This window comes from Cupressus sempervirens, chromosome 11 (genome assembly GCF_028749045.1).
Source record: "Cupressus sempervirens isolate cs-2001-9-10 chromosome 11, ASM2874904v1, whole genome shotgun sequence".
Classification (NCBI taxonomy): Eukaryota; Viridiplantae; Streptophyta; class Pinopsida; order Cupressales; family Cupressaceae; genus Cupressus; species Cupressus sempervirens.
In genome coordinates this window covers 846,904,317-846,925,764 of record NC_143128.1, presented here as the reverse complement: position 1 = coordinate 846,925,764, position 21,448 = coordinate 846,904,317, and positions in this window count along the sequence as shown.

Here is a 21,448-nt window from a genome sequence, read left to right as displayed (position 1 = left end):
ATGTTCTTTTTGAATTGCTTCAACTGAAGCTCAGCAAGGTCAAAAGAAAGATTGTTCTTGACTACCTTGTAAGCAAGGTCAACTACTTCACAAGGCACATTGTTCAACTGGCTAAAGATATAGATCTTGTGTGCAATGATATGTATACCAAAATTTAATTCCATATCAGTGACATTGCTTATTTTCATGCCTCTACCATCCCATTCTCCTAGGGTTTTCTTCTCGAGTTTAGCCTGACCTAGGGTTTTGGTCATTTTAGCCTGCCAACATTGGGAGACTAGTGATTCTATAAATCATCTTCTTTGTGATTAAAACTAGTTGTTCCAACCATAACTAACTATTGTGCACCCAACTAAGAATATACCTAATCCATTTCACTTGAAATTCATGGGGCATATGAGGAATTTTTGTTAACCCTTTTGTTTCTAGATGTTGATGCTCAAGTTTCAAGACACCATTAACACACAATTGTTCTAAGGCTTCATCCATTTCCAAAGTGCCAATATCTTGAATCATTCATTTAAAGTGAGAACAAATGACATTTACCAATAGTACCTACAGAGGGATTTGAGATTGCACTCCACTCGGATCTAGGGTTTCGACGATTGCAGGAGTGAGCTTGAAATTTGGAGCTTTTCCTTGTTTCTACTAGATGCCATCTTCACTTGGTAGGGTTAGAGAGAACTCAAAAAAATTTAGTAACAATTCTCTCAAAAATCTTGGAAGCTCTGAAGATCACACTGTACAATAGCTCTCAAAAATTCTCAGTGAAAATGACTTTGATTCCATTCCTTTTATCAAATTCTGCCATAGATACTAGGTACATATGGTAGATCAAAGTGACAAACTATCATCCACTTCCTTGCATTGATTACTTGTCAAAGTATTTTGTCATTTGGTAGCCATATGCAATTTAGTTACTCCCAACCTCACTCGATAGAGTCTGTGATCCAATCTCACTCAGTAAGAAAAGTAACTTAGTAGTAACTGGTACCCTTTTACGCAGTGATCCCTTTGTATCTTAAATAAAAATATGGATCTTTTGTCCTTTCAATTTGGGACTAATTTGAATGTCTTCTTTGGTAGCCAGGTCCCAGTTTCTCCTTTGAGATATCAAGTAGAGATTGTGGAGTCAGCCAATTCTTGAGTGACTTATTCATCATTGCTTGGACTTTCATTCTTGGTAGACTTTGAAACCCTTTGTTGTCTCATCTATTTTCAGATGTTATCAGCCTTTTCCTTCTTTTCATCTTCAATTTTACCAGTATTCATATAGTTCTTGGCAAGATGACCAAGTTTTGTACAAATAAAACATCTTTTAGTAGTATCTCTTTTCCTCAAATGATGCTTTACACAATTCATTACAATATGTCCAAATTCTCCATAGTAATGACATTTGCACTAGGTGTTGTAGTCCCGACCAAATATAGCTTTCACAATTTTTTATGCTGGATTTAATATCTTGGTTTTGCATTTTGATGATTTGTGCCCAAGTTTCTTGCATTTGTGACATTTTCCTTCAAATTTTGGTTTCTCTTTGCATTCATTAGCCTTATGAGCATGTTGATTGCAATTGTAACACTTCCATTGAATTTTTCTTTTCCATTGCTCCAACATCTATTTGAAGTATAACCCATCTTACCACAGTGATTGCAAATAGGTTTTTTATTCTTTTGAGCTCCTTTCTTGGATGATTCTCCTTCTTCTATATATCCAATTCCTACTTTTCCTTTTTGTCTATTGAGATTTTTCTCATTCAATTGATTCATGTCTTCTTGGGATTTCATATCATTCTTTCATTTATTTTTCTTTCATAGTTTAGGTCATTCTGCAATCTTTCATTTTTAGATCTTAGGCTCATTATTTCTTCATTTGCATTGGAGAGTTGATTAATGAAGTCTGCTTCCTGAATGGATTAGTGCTAGATTTCATTGTTCTTTCCTTCTATTTCTCTTCCATGACTTCACATAGCCTTACTGACTAAATTTCTTGTTCTCTTCTTAGTTTTCTTACTTCTTCTTGTAGTGAACCATTCTTTTCTAGGAGTTCTTTGATTGCTTCATTTGCTTCATCTAGCTTGAATTAAAGTCTTCAATCTTTTCTTCAATGTAGAGATGATCATTCATTTGAATTTCAAGATCTTTTTTTCTTTTTAGGGATTGAGAGAGTTGCTCCTTTGCTTTCTTGAGTTGGAAAATAGCCATTTCCAAATCTAGTTTCTCATCGTTAATAGCTTTGTGAAGTCTAAATATCTCCATGGCCTTGATCTTTGCTCAAGTTGTTAAACTTTCTCCTGAGAGCCACAATGCTTTGATATCAATTGTTGGAAATATTTTCAAAGGCTAAGTTACTAAGAGAGGAGGGGTGAATCAATAACTTATAAAACTTCTACAACTTTAACTCTTAATCCAACTATCCAATTAGCTTTTAATCCTTCACATATAATCTGATCTAATTGCATGCATAAGAAACTAAAAACATGAAAGCATTCATAACACTTTGACACAAATATTTTGGTGACCCAAAAACCTTCCAAATAGAAAGTAAAACTGGGGTGGGGATGATACCCACAAGCTTTAGTACTGCAATATAAATTTGGCTTGTTAAGGCTTACATTGATCACTTCTGATAATCTACCCTATTAGGAGCAATGACTAGTAGGTTGACCTTGTTAAAAGATTTATAAACATACAATGAAGTATGCACTCAGTAAAGAGATTTACAAAAGGCTATTAGGTCTAACTTGTTAAAGGATTTGACTAATCCACCTATTAGGATGAAATAGTAGCTAATCTCTGATCTGTAACTTGGTTTGCTAAATGAGATTCCTTTAAGTGTACAAATCACCTTGCTATGATAGATGAATCTCTAGTGCTCCTTACACTATTGTAGCCTTTGTAATTCACACTTCTACTCTTATATTACTTCCTTATTCAATACCATACATACATTGGATGTGATACAATACATTACATATATACCAATCTAATTACACAATTACAAAGTTCGACACAATACAAGTTCACACAAAATATTACAAAGTCAACCCAAATGTAGACACTCGTATTCTAAAGACTGACTCGATGAGGTTCTAATACTAGGCATCATCATGCACTTGATAGACATAGAAGCTCAGTCCATACTGATCACTTCCAAGTAGTCTTAAACTTGGTCTACACTAGTGACTTAGTAAATACTATGAAACTCATCATATAAACTAGGTCTCTTGATTTTCATTGTATGACTCAATAGACAATATCACCTAAATCTTGATATAAACTAAGTCTCTTGGTTACCAATACATAGCTCAGTAAACACTAGACTCACATTATATCAACTACAAACTCAGTAAACACTGCATAACTCAGTTTGCACTAGTAAACTCAACATACACTGAAATGCTCGATTTATAGTGTTGATCTTCACAATAACTATAACTACTTGGCATTCACTGAAATTTGTCCAAAGGACTCATTAGGAACTATAGAACTCGGTAACCACTTAAATGCTTGGTTAACACTATTAACTATACAATAAGCTTGGTAGATACTTACAATCTGAATAAGTGTATGTCACTAATAACAAACTTGACTGATATGTCAACCCTAAGTTGCTCTAATCTCTTCTTGACTTAGCTAATTAATACACAAACTTCAACTCTTTACTTTCCTTCTCCATACTCACTTCACACTTTCCTCTACTCGGTATACAATTCTATTTTTGTTTGGCTATCAGCAACTATCAACAACTTTACCATTCTTGCTCATCCTTTTTATAGACAATGTTTTGTCACTTAATCATATTTATTAGGGTTTCATTGAACTTTTCTCATTTTCCCAATTACATCTCTTATGTCATGTCCTACTTTTTTCCTTTGATTTTAATAAATCAATTGTTTAAACTACACATACTAGATTTTTCTCTCTTTTTTGGTTTATCATTTGACCAACAACTCATATATGCCAAAAATAGTTATTAACTTTAGTTAAGTAACAAAAGTTTCCAAAGTTTACTTTTTGATTACTAACTATTAGGTTGTAATGTAGCCTAACAACAACATCTTTGAGAACATAGCTACACTTTAAAATATGAAAGGAAAAAACCATCTTCATTATGTTTCCATTACAATTTAAAATCTAAATAAAAATTCTATATGCAAACATAAAACTAAAATAATATTTTCTTTCCTACTATCATCTAATGTACTTTTTTTTCTTGATTTATTAACATAAGTTCATACAGAACTTAAAGTAATGATATTACTATTATTTTCTTAAATTAAGTCTAACAAAAAATCTATAACAAAATCATAATAAACTTTCTTACATTTTATTAAAGGAGATAAATCTGCACAATACTTTTCTTTTAATGAAATTTTTTTTTATATGAGGTTACTAATGTTTTAAAAAAATTATGAAACATAAGTTTTATATACATTCTTTAATATACATATACCAAGAGAAATATACCACATTATTTTCTTCAAATAACACCACCTTTGAGAGGATGGACTAAACTAAAACTGAAAATAAACATTGATGATAGACTTTCCCATTGTATTAAAATATGCAAATTATATTTGGGCAAGAGGGGCATTAATCTCAGCAATTTAGCACTTCAAGATTTAACAATCTTCAAATTAACCTATAATAAATTAGATATATTATTCCATGGAGAGCTCACCTCCCAACCTAGGCCTTTACAAGGTCACCCTTGAGCTAGAAGAACTAGGTACCAAATTGAGTACACACACACACACAAATTAAAAATCAACATCCAAACCATATTTCTTACAAACAAGTAACACCCTTTTTTCCCAAGCTTCACAATGACTTTTGATGGTCAACTTATGGAGTTAAGGTGGACATCAAATTGAGGATAATGCCACACAATAATAAGAAGAAACTTTCCTTTGTAAGGCTCCAATATCTCAAATCTATATCACAACTTTCCCCAAAACCCTTATGAACCCCAATAAGACTATTATAGCCATAAAACTCCCCTTATGCCCCCATTTGAAAAGTGTCACAAGGATCCCATAATATCCTTTTTACATCCCTCTCCTCCTTGAGGAGAGACTGTGCACTCTAATGCACTCTAATGGAGTCACCTCCCTTCACCCCCAAGACCATCTCAACCTCCCAAGGAAGAGATGAGCCTTAACACTCCCATAACAACACAAACACAAGAGGACAAAAAATACTATGACAAAAGATAACTCACACAAATCTCTCAATGTAGCATCTTATCAAAAACACAAAGATAGAAAATGTATTTTAACATCATTTTTCATCAAGAACTTAAAATGCATAATGAGATAAGAAGACCAACCTTGGTCCAAGCTATGGAAAGAAGGTTGATAAAGAGCCTCTTTCCCCAAATCCTCCAAATTTATCTAACTTTTAGATTGTCTCCAAAGTTGGAGAGTGGGAAATAAGCTATCCAAAAATGGAGGAACCCCATAAAAGGGCTCTACATATTTCCCATAACCCTCTTGGTAAAAGTGTGAGCTCTGATTTGTCTCTCTTCCTAAGTCCTTACAAATTCTATTTCTGAAAAATAATAAGGTGGCTCAAAAAAGGGGGAAAAGGTCTTTAGCAAAAAATTAGAAGGTTTCCTACACAAGGTCATGCTTCCAAAAGTTTTATTTCATCCATCTTAGAAAACCAACTTTTGGAAGGCCTCACAAGTCAAAAAAAGGTTTCCCTATGGTTAAAATTGACCCTTACCCATAGGTATACCAAGCGTTTTTTCTAAATGAGGCCTTACTCAACCCTACGTGCTCACATGACCCTCCAAAAAACCTCCTAAATTTTACATACAAATTTCAAGAAATTTGGCCCATCCTAGGGATCTCTACCCGAGTCACATGAGAAGTCCAATACATTGTTATGATCAAGGTAGGGTTCACATGTTTCCTAGGTAGACATGTCATACACACACATCACATGTGTCAAGTGACACTACAATTACACATCACAACATACGTGACATTGTCCACCTATGATTGATAGTTCTAAAAGTAAAAAAATAACACATAACAATTACACCCATGTAACAACACATTTACGAATAAAACATTATTACAAACAAGGTTTTGTCTCACAATATACACAACCTTGGTTGATTTTTCATGTAATTTTGGTTCTAGTTATCCAAATAAATTATATGGACTTTCATGCACATCTCCATTCTAATATCAGTAACCCAAGAAATTTCATATATACATAAATATACATAAAATTCCATAGAAATCATAACATCACATAATTCAAGTCACCATTCTACCAATTCAATTTGATTTGATGTTTTCCAATGTACAAGATACCACATATATGTGTTAGAAATAATAATGGGAAAGTAAGTTTTTTTTTTTTTTTTTTTTGGGGGGGTGGTGTGGGGGGGGTGGAGGGCAGTGATTCAACACTTAAAACTTTTGCCTCTAAAACATATCACCAACATCCATCTCATAACTTAACATGTCAACTGAAATAACATAGCATGCATCACATCTATAGCATATAACATAGTAAATTGGTTACATAGATACCCTCCAATGAGAAGGTAAAATTGGGGTGGGGATGACACCCACAAATCTTTACTATTACAGTTATAAAATGTGGCTTATTATGGCTACAATGCATTTGATCATAATCTATGATCTACCTTGTGAAAGATATGCCCTATTAAAGGCTTACAAAGATTTTTAGGTCTCACCTTTTAGAGGATTTAAACTTACAATAAAGAAAGCACTCAGTTAAGAGATTTACAAAAGCCTATTAGGACTACTCAGTTAAGAGATTTACTTTGTATCACCTATTAGAATGATTCAACACCATGATCCTTCAGTTAACACCTCTCTACTTGATTTTAGATCTTCTCCTTACTAATTAAACCTTGATCCTCCTGATCAGATATGTCTCCTCTTTCCTTTCACTTTAATACTTTGTTCTTCTCAAACTGATTCTTTAATGCATAGCTTTGTCATAGACATCTCATCCACCATGAATGTTCTCTCAACTCTTAGAATTTGTCTCATTGAACACACATACAAACACTTTAGGGTTTTCCTTGTTAAATAAAGCATTGGTGGGATGGATGAGGTAAGAATCAATTGCTATGGTTGATTCATGTTGTCACCTTAAGCTTTACTTTATCTGATTGGTTGCATGTACTGCATAGGGATTCATAATATAGCTCCATACTTATCTTTCATAATCATAAAATATGGTTATGTCAGCCCAAAAATGGTTTACATAGAATTTTGTGCCATTACAAACAACAATCCCAAAAACTTTTCACTTGGCATCTGAAGACTCTAATGCTCAGCCTTCACTGTGCTCCTAATGTTGTAACTCAACTTCTAAATAGTTCAACACTCTCTGTTTACTTGACACTTAAGTCACTTAGCATGTATAGTCTACTCAAAACTTGAGTGACTAGGCACTAACTATCCATATTTCTTAGCATGTATTTCCTGATAACTTATGCTCAGTGTGCTTTGATCACCCAACTTGTACTGATTGCTCAACTCACTTTGATCACTTGACATACACTGTAATTCTACTAGATTGTGAAGTGTTTTGTGACTACCTTGTCAAAACCAATCTAATATTAACAATCTCCCCCTTTGACATGAGTGGAAAAAACACTTTGTCATGGCATATACATCCACACATTATGCATAAGTCAGATAATATATTCTTTGTTACTCGACTCATATAAAAAACTTCAAATTTTCAAAATTGTTGTTTCTCCCATACTTTTCACTCCCCCTGAGTAAATGTTATGTTTTTGTTTCTGCTCTTATAGTCCTTCTAAGAAGATGTTTTCCTTGACAAAAAATTTCCTTCAAAATTTCAATAATCCTCCTTTTTGACACTTATGTCATTGGGGTTGTATACTAACTATTTGTTTGTCCAAAAATTGCTTGTGAAGCTCCATGATTATCTTCAAAACTACATCCCAATTATTGCATGCTACCTCTAGAGATTGAAATGGTATGTATAGTTCGGCAGCAAGGTCAACTAAACCATCATGTGTTGAAAGATAAGAATCTTTCTTCATCAAAGTTTCTACATAGGCTAGTTCATTATGTAACACTTCCATGTGAGGAGTCAACATTGACTGGATACCAATCAGAGTAGGTCTAATATTAGCATCTTGTGCTTGCAACTTAGCAAGACTACTCTGAATTGTTAGTAACCTCTAGAAATGTATCTAACTTTGACTAGGAAATAGCTTAATAGTGTTACCTGTAAGTTGTAGATATCCCCGCAGTTGGTCAATAGCCCTATGGATCTCCTATGTGAATAATTTAACATTGCATAACTTAGTATATAAAGAGAAGATATTCTCTAACATTGTCTTCACACTTTCCATCTTGGTTGCTAGATCAACCTATCTAAGTGCAATAGCAATAGATATCTTTTCTAGTACCTTGGTATGAAACTTTCTTTCTAACCATTCTAATAATTTGACATTAGAATCTAGGTCTTCATCTTTTATCTTGTCCACAATAGTGACAATTTTCTCTATGATAGGCTTATTTTCATTTAGTTTAGGGAGGCTAAAAGAATCAAAGAATATGTATTTAATGTAATGTAAGACTTGAGTTTGCCTATATTCTCTCCTCAATATTTCTTTCCTCATATTCCTTTGAATAATTCATGTAGACTACTCATTTCTTCGTAGTTATTGTGTTTAAATTAAACTTTGGGAGCTCAATCACTTCATCTAAACTTACATCCTCAAATGATGTAACTTTACCACTCTTGGGTGTAATGGAACTCGGCCTTGATATTTGCAGTGGTATTTCCTATGTACTTGATCATTGAAGAGTTTGACTGCTAAGAGGAGATGTAGAAACTGGCAATATGACTCACTAGTGCATTTGAGGTCATTTTGCAACCAAAAATTGTGACCAAGTTTTTTAAATGGGTTGCTTGGTCACGTTATAAAGAATTTTTTTGTTTTTTTTAATAACTAGCTTTTGTTGGTCACAATTGCGACCAATTATTTTGGTCAGAATTGTGACACACAGGGAAGCATAAAACAAAAAAAAAAAGGGCAAAACATTTCATTTGGCTTTTGTGTGAGGTTCATTTGGCTTTGGCACGAGCAAGGGTCTCCATCAACATTGGCTCTGCTACAGATCCTTTTCATCTGGCTTTGGCGTGAGGGTCTCCATCAACATTGGCGCAAGGGTCATCAACATTAGCACGAGGGTCTCCATCAACATTGGCATGAGGGCACGTCTGATCTGGTGCGTTTGATTGTAGAAATTTTGAGGGCACGTCTGAAATTTTGAGGAGTTCCATGTGATTCCATTGGACTAATTTATGAAAACCATTGCAATGTGCCTTTAAAATAATGTATTGGGTGCATTTCATTTCTATTTCCATTTGAAATTGCTTTCAAACAGTCTACTGCATTATGCTTTGACATCAGTTGATGGGTTTATGATAGTTTGCATTCATATTAATTGGTTATTGTATAAAATTAAAGTTGGCTCAATGTTTTGATTTGTATAGGCATAACATTCCACTTATTCTCATTTGTGAAGGAACTCCAACTGATCACAATACCATTTTTATAACTAACCATTTATATCACTAACCTAGGATTCTATTGGAAGCCAAAGTGGATGCCCGTATTGCTATTCTTTTTACTAAAATAGATTAAAAATTCATAAGCTTGTATTAGATAAAAGGGAAAACTTTATACAAATTGTCAAAAACCTGTGACTATCAAATATAGGGCCTTTGATCATTTCTGCCATAAACATTCAATAGAAAAATCTCTTGTCCATAAGTTTTGGCTTCCTCACACTTACAGACACCTCAATTCTGATTTATATATCTGAATTAAGAATCATGAAAATTAATTATAGTTCATAATTTTTTTCTACTTTCTGAGATCTATATAATTATAATGATCGGTGTGATTTCAAAAATTGATAAAAGAAATTTGAGACAATCAAATTAAATTGTAAATTTTTCATCTTGGAAATCTTAGATTTGAATCTATTAAAACTTAATACATAATAACAAAAACATTTATAACAAAATCTACTTGAGCTTTCAAGACAAGTGGTTCATAGTAAACTGACAAATCCTCAAAATTGAGTATAGAAAGACTTTTAGGCCACTCTCTAGACAGAATCGCTTCCACAATCTCAATCCTCTCCTCTCTTTCCACTTCCACACTTTCACTTGAACTCACATTGAATGCATACCTCACCTAACCTCTTGATTGCCTTCTCTTCCTTTCACACTGAGATACTTGTGTTGGTAATAATGGCAGTGCAGCAAATGCTACACACTTCAATTTCACTGCATTTACCAAAGAAATTGGTTATTCCTCTCTACTTTATTATACTCAATTCAATATCTCTTGCATTTTGAAATTTATATAGAAAATTAAATGGTTCATACTGAAATAAATGAAAGCTAAATGGTTTCAGAATTCAGCTTCATTTCGTGCAGATATATATTGAATCTTATCTTATATGTGGGTCCATTTTAAGACACATGTCTATACATTGGCAAAGATTTGGAATGCCTTGGCACATTCCTCTGAATTATTGTGTAGTGGATAAGATGGACTAAGCTATTGAAAGAGATTGATGGTAAATTTTGTGGACTCTAATTTGCATGAAACAACTGTGTATTACAAGTGGCTTCTGCAATGGAGGACAACCTATTTTTGACTCTTGTAAAACAACTGGCTTCTATCATGGGAAGTGGGGAAGCTAAATTTTAGGGGCTTCAAATGAAGTCAAATATTTGAATGAAGGTCCCAAGGGGCTTCACTCGAAGCCTCCATGCCGATATTAGTGTGGGGGTTTGAATGAATATTAGGGCTTCATTCGAATCTGACATGCAGACCTCGTTCATACTCCTAATAACTGATCGAAAAAGCTTTTAAATCCAACATTTTTTCTTTTTTTTCCCATGGTTTCATGTATGAGTTGGTGGACTAGGGTGCTAAGAGGGAAGTTAGTAACATCATACCTTGCATCAGCATCTCCACCTATGGTGCAGGAGCACCTAACTCTTATGAAGTACAACTCAGCAACTGTTTGACAAGCTTTAATAGTTGACATGTAATGGGTGATTGGTGTTAGGCTACTGCATATGCATTAATCTCGTTCTTGAATGCAAAAGAAACTGTGAATTCACTAAATAGGGTCAAACTTATATTTGTTGATTTAATAGATTTGATTTGAGAATGATGGTTTAATGATTTGAGAGAAAGAGTTGAGAGACAGATGGAGAGAGAGATAATACAAGTGATAGAAAGACTCCTAGATAATATTCTTGAGGACAATGTGTATTATAGTCCTTACCATGTTTTCCTTTGATCTACCAAAAGGATGGTGGCGTCCTGCAAATGGCATGGCTCTTTCTACCACTTGTGTTATCTCTCTCTCCATCTGTCTGTCCATTCTTTCTCTCAGATCATCTAACCAACATTCCCAAATCAAATCTTGACCATATTTAGTGGATTCACAACATAAACTTCAAATGCTTCTCCTATCAAATATGTAGATTTCACAATAGCTAAGAAACATAATTGTAGGCATCATGGTCATATTTTTTTGGAAACGTAATTGGGTTGTGTACCCAAGCAATGCAAAGCAACTTCCACACCTTCAATTCCAAGTCAAATTCATCTGTAAGAATGATCGCTTGCCAGTAGTTGTTGAATACATCTGTAGCTCATGAATACAAGGTCCTCCAACAAATGTATTCAACAATTTTTGACAAGCGATCATTCCTAGCTCATGAATACAAGGTCCTCCAACAAATCTATTTAATAGATATTAGCAAGCGATCATTCCTAGCTGCTTTTTTTTTATAAGGTTTGTCTCAATCCCAATAGGTTGTAGTTTCATTTTCTAGATGCACTTCGTCGCTTGGGTATACAACTCAATTACATTGATTCCAAAAAAATGTGACCATGATGATTACAATTATATTTCTTAGTTGTTGTGTCCTAAGATCCCTTATGACCCTTTATGATTGTTTATGATCCCTAAGAATAAATATTAGAGCTCTTAAAATGTCGTAAAGGGTCATAAGAGACTCCTAGGAGGGGCCATGATGAGCTTCCACCTTCACGTGGTTGGCCCTGTTAAGTAGAGAATGCTATAGTTTTCACAAAACAAAGAGAAGCTCAATAATTTAAGGTCTTAGTCCATAGACAAATTAAATTAGACTTATTATCCAAAACACATAAAAAAACATGCACATAAACATGGTAGGCACTAAATAGAGATAGTCGGAAGAGAATTAAAAAAAAAGATTAAGGATTATGTTATTTTAAGAAATATTTAAATAACAATTATAAATTGAGTTAAATCAATAAGTATTCATTTCTACCTTTTCCAATATAAATTTAAATATTGAATGGTCTCTCCTTTATATCTTAATCCTTCAATACTCATAACTCTTTATTGCATTCATTTTGATCATTCACTAAACTTAATTAAATTATAATTATATTACATGTTATTTTAATTTTTTATATTTTTACTTTTTATTTTTATTATTGAATGTCATGTCAAAAAGGGGACATTATAGTGAGATGCATTACAATATAGAAAAATAACAAGAATATTATTGAAACAAACTGATACAAGATTCAGATTATAAAATTAGACTGCTGCAACAACACAAATTAACCTAACAGAAAGCATAGAATACCATTCCCACAATGACCAAACACTTACCCACTGAACTACACCTCTTCTAAATAATGTAAGATGTTGATAACAAGTTTATACTGCCATCACACATGTCAAATTAAACTGATACACACTAAAAGCCACCCTAATCAATTGTAGCTAACATCTGGATGCACACTTATAATTGATGTCAATCATAATACTAAAGGTCTGGAATAGGGCATAGTGGTTGCTGATACAGCAGGTACAAACTCGTAGAAAGCTCACTAGATTCACCAAAGTCTACATAACTAAGACTTAGCATTAAAGGTTCTCCCTAGGCACCTTGAAACCACCAAATATTGGCCCCAAAATAGGAGCCCTTCATCTTCAAGCTCTCACATACTTGCTCCACTTGGTACAACACCCCATAAAGGTCATCTATTCACTTTCAACTTGGACAGCCTACAATATGGTCTTTGTATACAATTCATTTTTTGTCGTTTCATTATATGGTTTGAACAAGTGTGGAAAAAAATCAGATTTTTATTATGAATTTTCTATTCACCAATCCATGTTAAACTAATCAGCAAGGTCACTTTCCTAATACTTTATGAACTAGATGCTATTCACAAGGTCAGTTTCCTAACACTCACTATAGTACTTGCTATTCAATTGAGATAGACACGGCTCATTAGTTTGTTTCTATTCTCTTTGGATTTTGTTAAAGAAGATAGCTGAATGCTATTTAATGAACTAAAAGTTTTGTGGTGTCAACAAGCTTGTGCATTTCTTGAGCCAAATTACCAGCCCCAATGACATTTATTGTTGTTCAAAAGCGGCACCATACTAGACTATTTGCAAACAACCATGCAGATAGGCATTCTATAGATAGACTTGGGAACATCTTGCCAAGTCTTCAGTACATAATAAAGCAACTAAATTTCATAAATTGTTTTTTTGATAGTCGATTTTTTTAAATATTGCCCATCAAAAATTACTTAGTACATCTCATCTTTTTTCTGCACAGGAGCTTGCAGTTCTGAAGAATCTGATAGCGAAGAATTTGAAGAAGATATTGTAGAAAAGGTATATTTGGTGTTCTTTTTTAAGTGAAAATGTGATTGGAAATTTTGTATATTGTCATATTTCACTTGCAAAAAGGTCAAATTGTAAATAGAGGTGAACTTGTATGGATTTAAGTTTCTTCTTCATTATTTATAATGCTCTCGATTCCTCCTTTGTAGCTGTAAAAATACTTGTTTATTTTCACCTTTCTAGATACCCTTTACCAGGTTCTTCAAGATTCCAAAATATCTTGGGTTGACCCCACTCCAGCATGTCCTAACTCCTACTTGGTTCAGAGACCATACTCCTTTTTATATGTGTCTTCCTCTTACTACTCCATCTGCAGGTTGCAAACAAATCATCCTTCTTCCACCAACAAGTCATTCCATTCAAGAAAGACCATGTCTGATGATATCAACGCACAAAAAAATAGGGAGGCAATTGCTAGACTGCAGTCTAACTTAAAAAGAAAAGGTGATGGAAAATGTTATTGTCCTTGCAAAATGTGTAAGGGCTTAAAGACTCGAAGATATCTAATCACAATAGCTGAGCAACATTATAGGCAACATGGTCACATTAAAGGGGGAAATGAGTATCACCCATTGATATGTATTTTAATAGTTTATAAATTACATGAGACATGATTTGATGATGACATCATGGTCATGGTTAATATAAGGTAATCATTTTCATATAGGTCAACATCCCTGAGTTTCATGTTACGGACCATGACAATTCGAAGAATACGGATTTCCAAATGAGGGAACAAGGAGGTGTGAATATTGAAGTAGAAGGTAATGATACCATGGAAGAAGATCAGGATGATGAAGATCACAATGATCAAAATGATCATGATGATCAAGATGATAATGATGATGATGATGATGCTGATGATGATGCAGAGTTTGATGTACCTTTACTTGAGAAGGTAGAGCAACCCCTATATGAAGGCTCCAAAACAACTCTTCTTGTCATTGTATTGCTATTGCTGAACTTGAAGGTAATGAATGGTTTATCCAATGTAGCAATGACATGTATGTTAAGGTATGCCATCTTCTTTCATTATTTTACTCGTAGTTCCCTTACAATTAACATTGGGTTCATGTAGCAATTAATATTCTTTAAATTAAGAAATTATATTTTTCGTCGTAGGTTGATAGGTGATTGTTTGATACCACCATCAAACATTCTAGCTCGCTCGTATCGAGAATTATCTGCCATCATGAAAGATATTGGAATGGGGTATCAAAAAATAGATGCATGTCCGAACGATCATATTATATATTATAAACAGCATGAATTTGCAACACAATGCCCTACTTGTCATATCAGTAGATATCAATCAGATTGATTAACAAAAAAGGTGTCTCGCAAGGTTCTTTGGCATATTCCCATTATTCCACATCTGCAATGATTATTCAAGTGCCATAGCTTGGCACAATTTATGGATTACCATGCACGCAATAGAAGTCAAGATGACATTATGCGAATGCCTACAAATGGTTCAGCATTTAAGGAAATACAAGAAAAATGGCCACACTTTAAAGAAGAACCTCATAATCTCAAGCTTTCATTGGCAGTAGACGATGTCAATCCTTATGGAGAGATGAGATCTACTTACTCAGTGTGGCCTATTTTTGTTATCAACAATAACATACCTCCTTGGTTGTCCATAAAGAGAGAGCACATAATGTTGACACTGATTGTTCCAAGTATTTTTTGATTTAGTGGTCATCTAAATTAATTTATTATTACCAATCCATCAAATGGTCAAAATAATTATGTAATGTTTTTGCTCATTCAACTAGGTAAGTACCAAGTCAAAGATATCAACATATATATTGAACCCCTTATCGACGAGTTGGTGGTGTTATAGAATGGGGTTACTATGTATGACATTTGTAGACCAATAGGACAAAGACAATTTCAATTTCATGCAATGCTTGTATGGACAATACACGATGCCCCTGGGCTAACACATTTTTGTGGTATGTTCTCTTCTTGACACCTCTTTTTTGGTATGTCAAAGTTAACACATTTAATCCAATTATACACGATCTTGTAGGTCTTCAGACAAAGGGTAAATTTGCATGTCCAGTTTGTGGTCCAAAGACAAAATCCCATCATTCAAAAAGTTTAAGAAAGTAGGTGTTTGATGAGAATAGACACTTTCTGCACAGAAATCATAAGTACCGAATTATCAAAAAAAATCTTTTCAATGGTCTAGAAGAGACTACATCAAAGCCACAGAGAATGACACCTCGCCTATGGAAGTTGGCATACAATAAAATAAATCATCAAGGTAATGTCATTCCATTTGATGCTTTTTGTTTCAAATTTATATTTCGATATTGTGTTTTGTTTACTGATGATGTGATTGATGGTTGTGAAGGTCGTCAAGACATCAATTTCCAACTTCCAAAAGGACTAAAAATTTATCCTACACAATTTACTAGGTTGTCATACTACGAGCAACTCCCAATTGTGCATTTGTTTGATCCTATGCATATTGGAAAGAATGTAGCAGAGACATTATGGAAAATCTTGGATGGAAGGTGTGACAAAGATCAAATTGTCAAAACTTGTAGTGACATTGAAGAATTCAACCATGCAATGAAAAATGGTATTCGACCAAATAAAAATGGAGACCGGATTGATACAAGTGCCCTTAGTTGGTTATTGTCAGAGCAGCAAAGCAATGCTATAAAAGAAGTCATAAAAAAAATACGATTTCCCACAGGATTTGCTGCGAACATAAACAATGTCATATCAAATAAAAGTGAATTTGGGCTAGGGTTGAAAACACGTGATTGGCATACATTTATTAAGGTAATTCATGTTATTTTGTATTCACTATATATTTATATACTGCATGTAGTTTCAATTGCATTCTTTTATAAAATATTGACAAGATCATTTTAAAAATTGGGCAAGTTTACGTCAAAATTGAGAAAATAATAGTTTACGTTGACTAGAGTACTCAACAAAATTTGTGTCGATAAATCCACGTTTATGTAGTCAAAATTCTGACATGAAATGAATGTGGCAGAAAATTGACTAAATTTGTGCGACGACGACTTTGGTCACTTTAGCAACGTACTCTTGTCAAAATTAAGACCTTTTTGCGTCGCAAATTAAGCCTAAATTTACTAGTGACTAGTGTCTATATAGCAATACGGTCCTCAGACTTAGTAGTTTGAATCCAACTCTTTAGTCTTCTCATCTTCCTTCTATACTACACCCTAAGATGGTGTATTAGATATAGGACTCGCTTCCTGACCTATGTGTACTTCAATTCCATCATTTTTAATAGTTACTATTGCTGATAAACTTAGATTTTGTAGGTTTGGCGCTAACCTATCTACATAATTTGCTTTTGCCTCTTTCATTTGAAATCCAACTATGGGCATTGTAGATGGTTTTAGTTGTGCAGCCTCTTGCTATTCCTAGTTTATACTATGATCTTGTGATAGATCCTATGACTCCTTGTTTTCCACCTCTATTGTAGATGGAGGCACACTTGATGCATCTTTTGGTGTTTCCCCTATAGATACAAGTTCTACCTTCTAAAATTCATCAACTCTCACCAATATAGGATTTGTGCATAGCATGGATGCATTGGTAGAGTCCTATAGGATTTTCTTCAAGTCATCCTTAGTCAAAGGATTCACATTTTATTCTAAATTATTAGAAACACCCTTGATAATAACAACTGAGTCCTATTGACTCTCTTTATATGTATGTGGAGGAATAGTACTCAGCACTTGTACATCATGTACATCTTGCTACTCAACTTTAGCAACCGCCTCCTATGATGTTTCTTCAGTACCTTCCACTTAGCTTCCTTGACTAGATTTTCATCCTTAACCTTTTCTCCTTCCACATTCTTCTCAAGATCTTGCATTACTTGTTAGAGTGGGGTTTTCATTGCACCAAAAGACCAAGTTGTCAATGCCCTATAGAACTAATCAACTTATACTACATAGGAGGTGGTTAAGCCCTTGTCATGAATCCTGAGGGGAGCAGTAAACAAATTTCTAACAATCTCCCCCTTAGTGTTACCTAAGGGTGTGAGGATTTGAACCTATGACCAAGCACTGATACCACTTGTTAGAGTGGCTTGCACCAAAAGATAAATCTATCAATGCCTAATACAACTACTCAACTTATAGTACATAGGAGGTAGTTAATCCCTTGTCATGAATCCTAAGGGGAGCACTAAATGAATTTCTAACATTACTTGCTCACCCTTTTCTGTGATTGCTAGAGAGGATAACCCATAGATTGATTTCTAAATAGATGTACTTTTGTTAACCACTTCTTCTATATTCTTTTTCAAGATGTAGACAGCTCTTTATTTTGGGGGAAATTTTAATTTTATGTTTTTCCATAGCTTTAGCAATCTTCCTCTTATCTAATTCTGGCATAACTTGGGCTAGTGTTGTTTTCCTGATCTTTCTCTTAGTTTGTAAGTTATATTTCTATTTCTACTCAATTCTATTATATATACTTTTGGGTGATGAGTTGGAAATTTCTAGATGAGTTGTCTTGAATGTAGCCATCATGTCATATATGGCCTCTTCAACTTTATTTTTATCAACTTTTCCTAACTTATCAAAATCTACATGTGTGAAACTAGATAAATCTACATTTGTAGTAATATTTTCACACAAATTATCAATATTAGAAGAGGGATTATGGCTTACTACCTTGTATTTACTCAAGTCATCTAACTTGATCTTCTCCTCATTTGAATCCTTCTAAGGTGTGTTCTTCTTCCTTAGCCTTTTATAGGTCTTCTTAGCAAGCTCACTCGGCTCTATTGTATCAACTACTTTTTTTTGTTAGGCTTTTTCATTTCTATAGCTTTAACAATGGTTTCCCTTATGCTTGATCTAGTTATAGATACAATTGGCTTCTTGTGTGGCTTCTTCATAGGCTTCTTTGTTTTCTCCATTGTCTGCTCCTTAGCTTTCCTCTTCTTGGCCTTTTCCTTAGGTGCTTCCTTGCTTCTTCTCCCTCGGCACCTTCTATATTTTCACCTTGATTTTTATCTAGGACTTGTATTAATTCTAGTGGGGCTTGGCCTTATTCTTCCTCTTCTCCACCTTCACCAAATCTCTATTTTAGCTTATTAACCAGTTTGTTCTTATTTCTAATAATTGTAGTTATCTTTAGATCAATTATTATCTTGGATTTGGCTTCCTCATAATTTCCAAATGAGGTTTCACTTTTGTCAATATCTTCTACTAATAAAATTGTTATTGTTGCAGAGGCTTCATCTGTTATGATCTCATATAGCAAGTGTTTCAGCCATCTGACCCTTGGTACTTCTACTTGCACATATGTGTGGTATGCATCCACTAGGAAACATACATCATCATAATGTTGTTCCACTAAGGATACATGAATCCTCAATCTCTGGTTCATGGATTTCTTAAAATCCTCAAAATAACTAGTCATCACTAACTCAAAGTTATCTCCAAGTTGCTCAATAAATTCTAAAATCTATATTGCAATTGACCTATTGTTCTTCCAAGCAACTTGTCCAAATATTGGGAAGGTGTTTTGCACATAAAAGAATATGAAAGTAAGAACCAAACTTACATGATGCACTTTTAGCTTTCTTGATGGCCTCCAACTTTTCTAATAGTTGTTGTAGTTGTAACTTGGAAAGGTCATAGGAATGGTCTCTCTTTACTATCTTTTAACCCAAATCCACTGCCATACATGAAACATTGTTCAGTTAGCTAGATTAAAATAACTTACGAGCTATCACTCTCACTACAAAGGAAACTAGGGGATCTGATATAGTATCAACAGACATCCCTCTCTTATTCCACACAACACCTATATTCTTTTCAATGATTTCCTTTGCATCACTTCTCATACCATTAGGTTGATCTAGGGTAAAGTAACCTGATGCTTGGTTTATAATCTTCTTTGTGATCTTAATTGGAACACCTTTCAACCATATGTAATTTTCATGTATGTGGCTTAGAAAAAATCCAATCCATTCAGTCTTTGAACATTTGAGGAAAATCTAGGGCACATGTTAACCCTTTCCATTCAACAATTTTATTCTCTTTCCTCAAGACTCCATTATCACATAGCTTACTATAGGCATCACTTATTTCTATAACTCCTACCTCTCTAATCTTTCCAGTATAGCAGCATCTGACATCTTGGATCATGAGAATCTTTGATGGTATCATAGATAACGCACCAAAAAAATATCCCTTGCATGCAATTTTAGGAATAGCATGAAATGAGGGTTGCCTAACATTGTTACTTATTAATTGAACATTGAAAACCTCTTTCCCTTATTTTCTAATAGTTTCAAAAGGGCTAGTTGCTATTTTGATTACCTAGGGTTTGTGAGAAATAAAACAACATAACTCGATAATAGCTAAACACCTTTCAAATATGATGAATAGTGTTGAGTAGCAGTTGAATTCAGTTTGAAAATACTTGAATCTTCGTTTTCAATTTGCCTTCGTGCTCTTCATGTGCTCTACTAATTTAGGGTACTCCCCTTAAAACCATAAACTCATAACAGAAACAAAGAAACAACATTCAATGAGAGAAAAAAATATGGACTTCTTATTTGCACCACAAATGTGGAATTACAAAATTCTCAAGTATAATATGCTAACCCACATGGGCACCTCCATTACAACAATCTGCAAGACAAGCTATGAACCATCACCTAGATTTGTCCTAGATAATGTTCAAGCCTTTCTTAAATAAGCAATCTTATGTCACCTAGGAAGGTTCTAGACATTGAAACTTAATTCCTAGGGCCAAAAAACCCTAACAATACACATAGAGTTGTCCAAATACATCTTTGACAATTATTTTAGATATTTCAAGTAGTCCAACTTTGAAAGACCATAACTCACGAACCATTGCTCTGATTGGCTATTATAACCACGTTTCAGAAAGGCTAGTTCTTGATCTACAGGCTTAAAATTATGCTAGTGCCCTTCTATTGAGTTTTTGAACCTCATCCAAGCACTCTAATGCCTCCAATGATGAACCTAAATATTTTTCTACAAATTTTTTCACCAAAAATCCGTAATAACCTCTCTGATACTTATGCTTGAGCAATGAGATTTTTATGGTAGGCTTACAATGCTAAAATGAAACTTCCTATAGAAAATGAGAACATTATGAGCTCATATGACAAACTTACTAAAAATAGTAAGTTACTATAAATAGTAACCACCCTATCTACTAGTCCTTATTATAATAGAAAAGACTAAAAATAAAATATTTTTTGGGTGATGCAAGATTGCACTTGCACCTAAGATGCTCCTGCATCAAACACCTGGGGTAATTTGAGAAGTGATCTTGTCACATCTCAAGTGTTCAGAGGAAAACCAAGATAGTTAACCTCCTCCTTTGCTAGCCATGATGAATCCTCAACTGGTCTCCCTTTCCATTTGACCAAATATTCCTCATAAGTTTTGTTTCTAGTACTTTTTGCAACACAAGTTTCTAGTATCTCCTCAATCTCCTTTGTAGGAAAACTAGCTATTCGAATGCTCCACTATGCTTCTACAACTTCATCTCCATCACCTCCTTCATAATACTTTATCAAATCTAAAATGTTAAATACTGGTGAAAAATTCAATTCAGCAACTAGCTCCAGTTCATACACATTGCCAGAATCATGCTTCTTCTCTAGCTTACATGGTCCAAAATTCT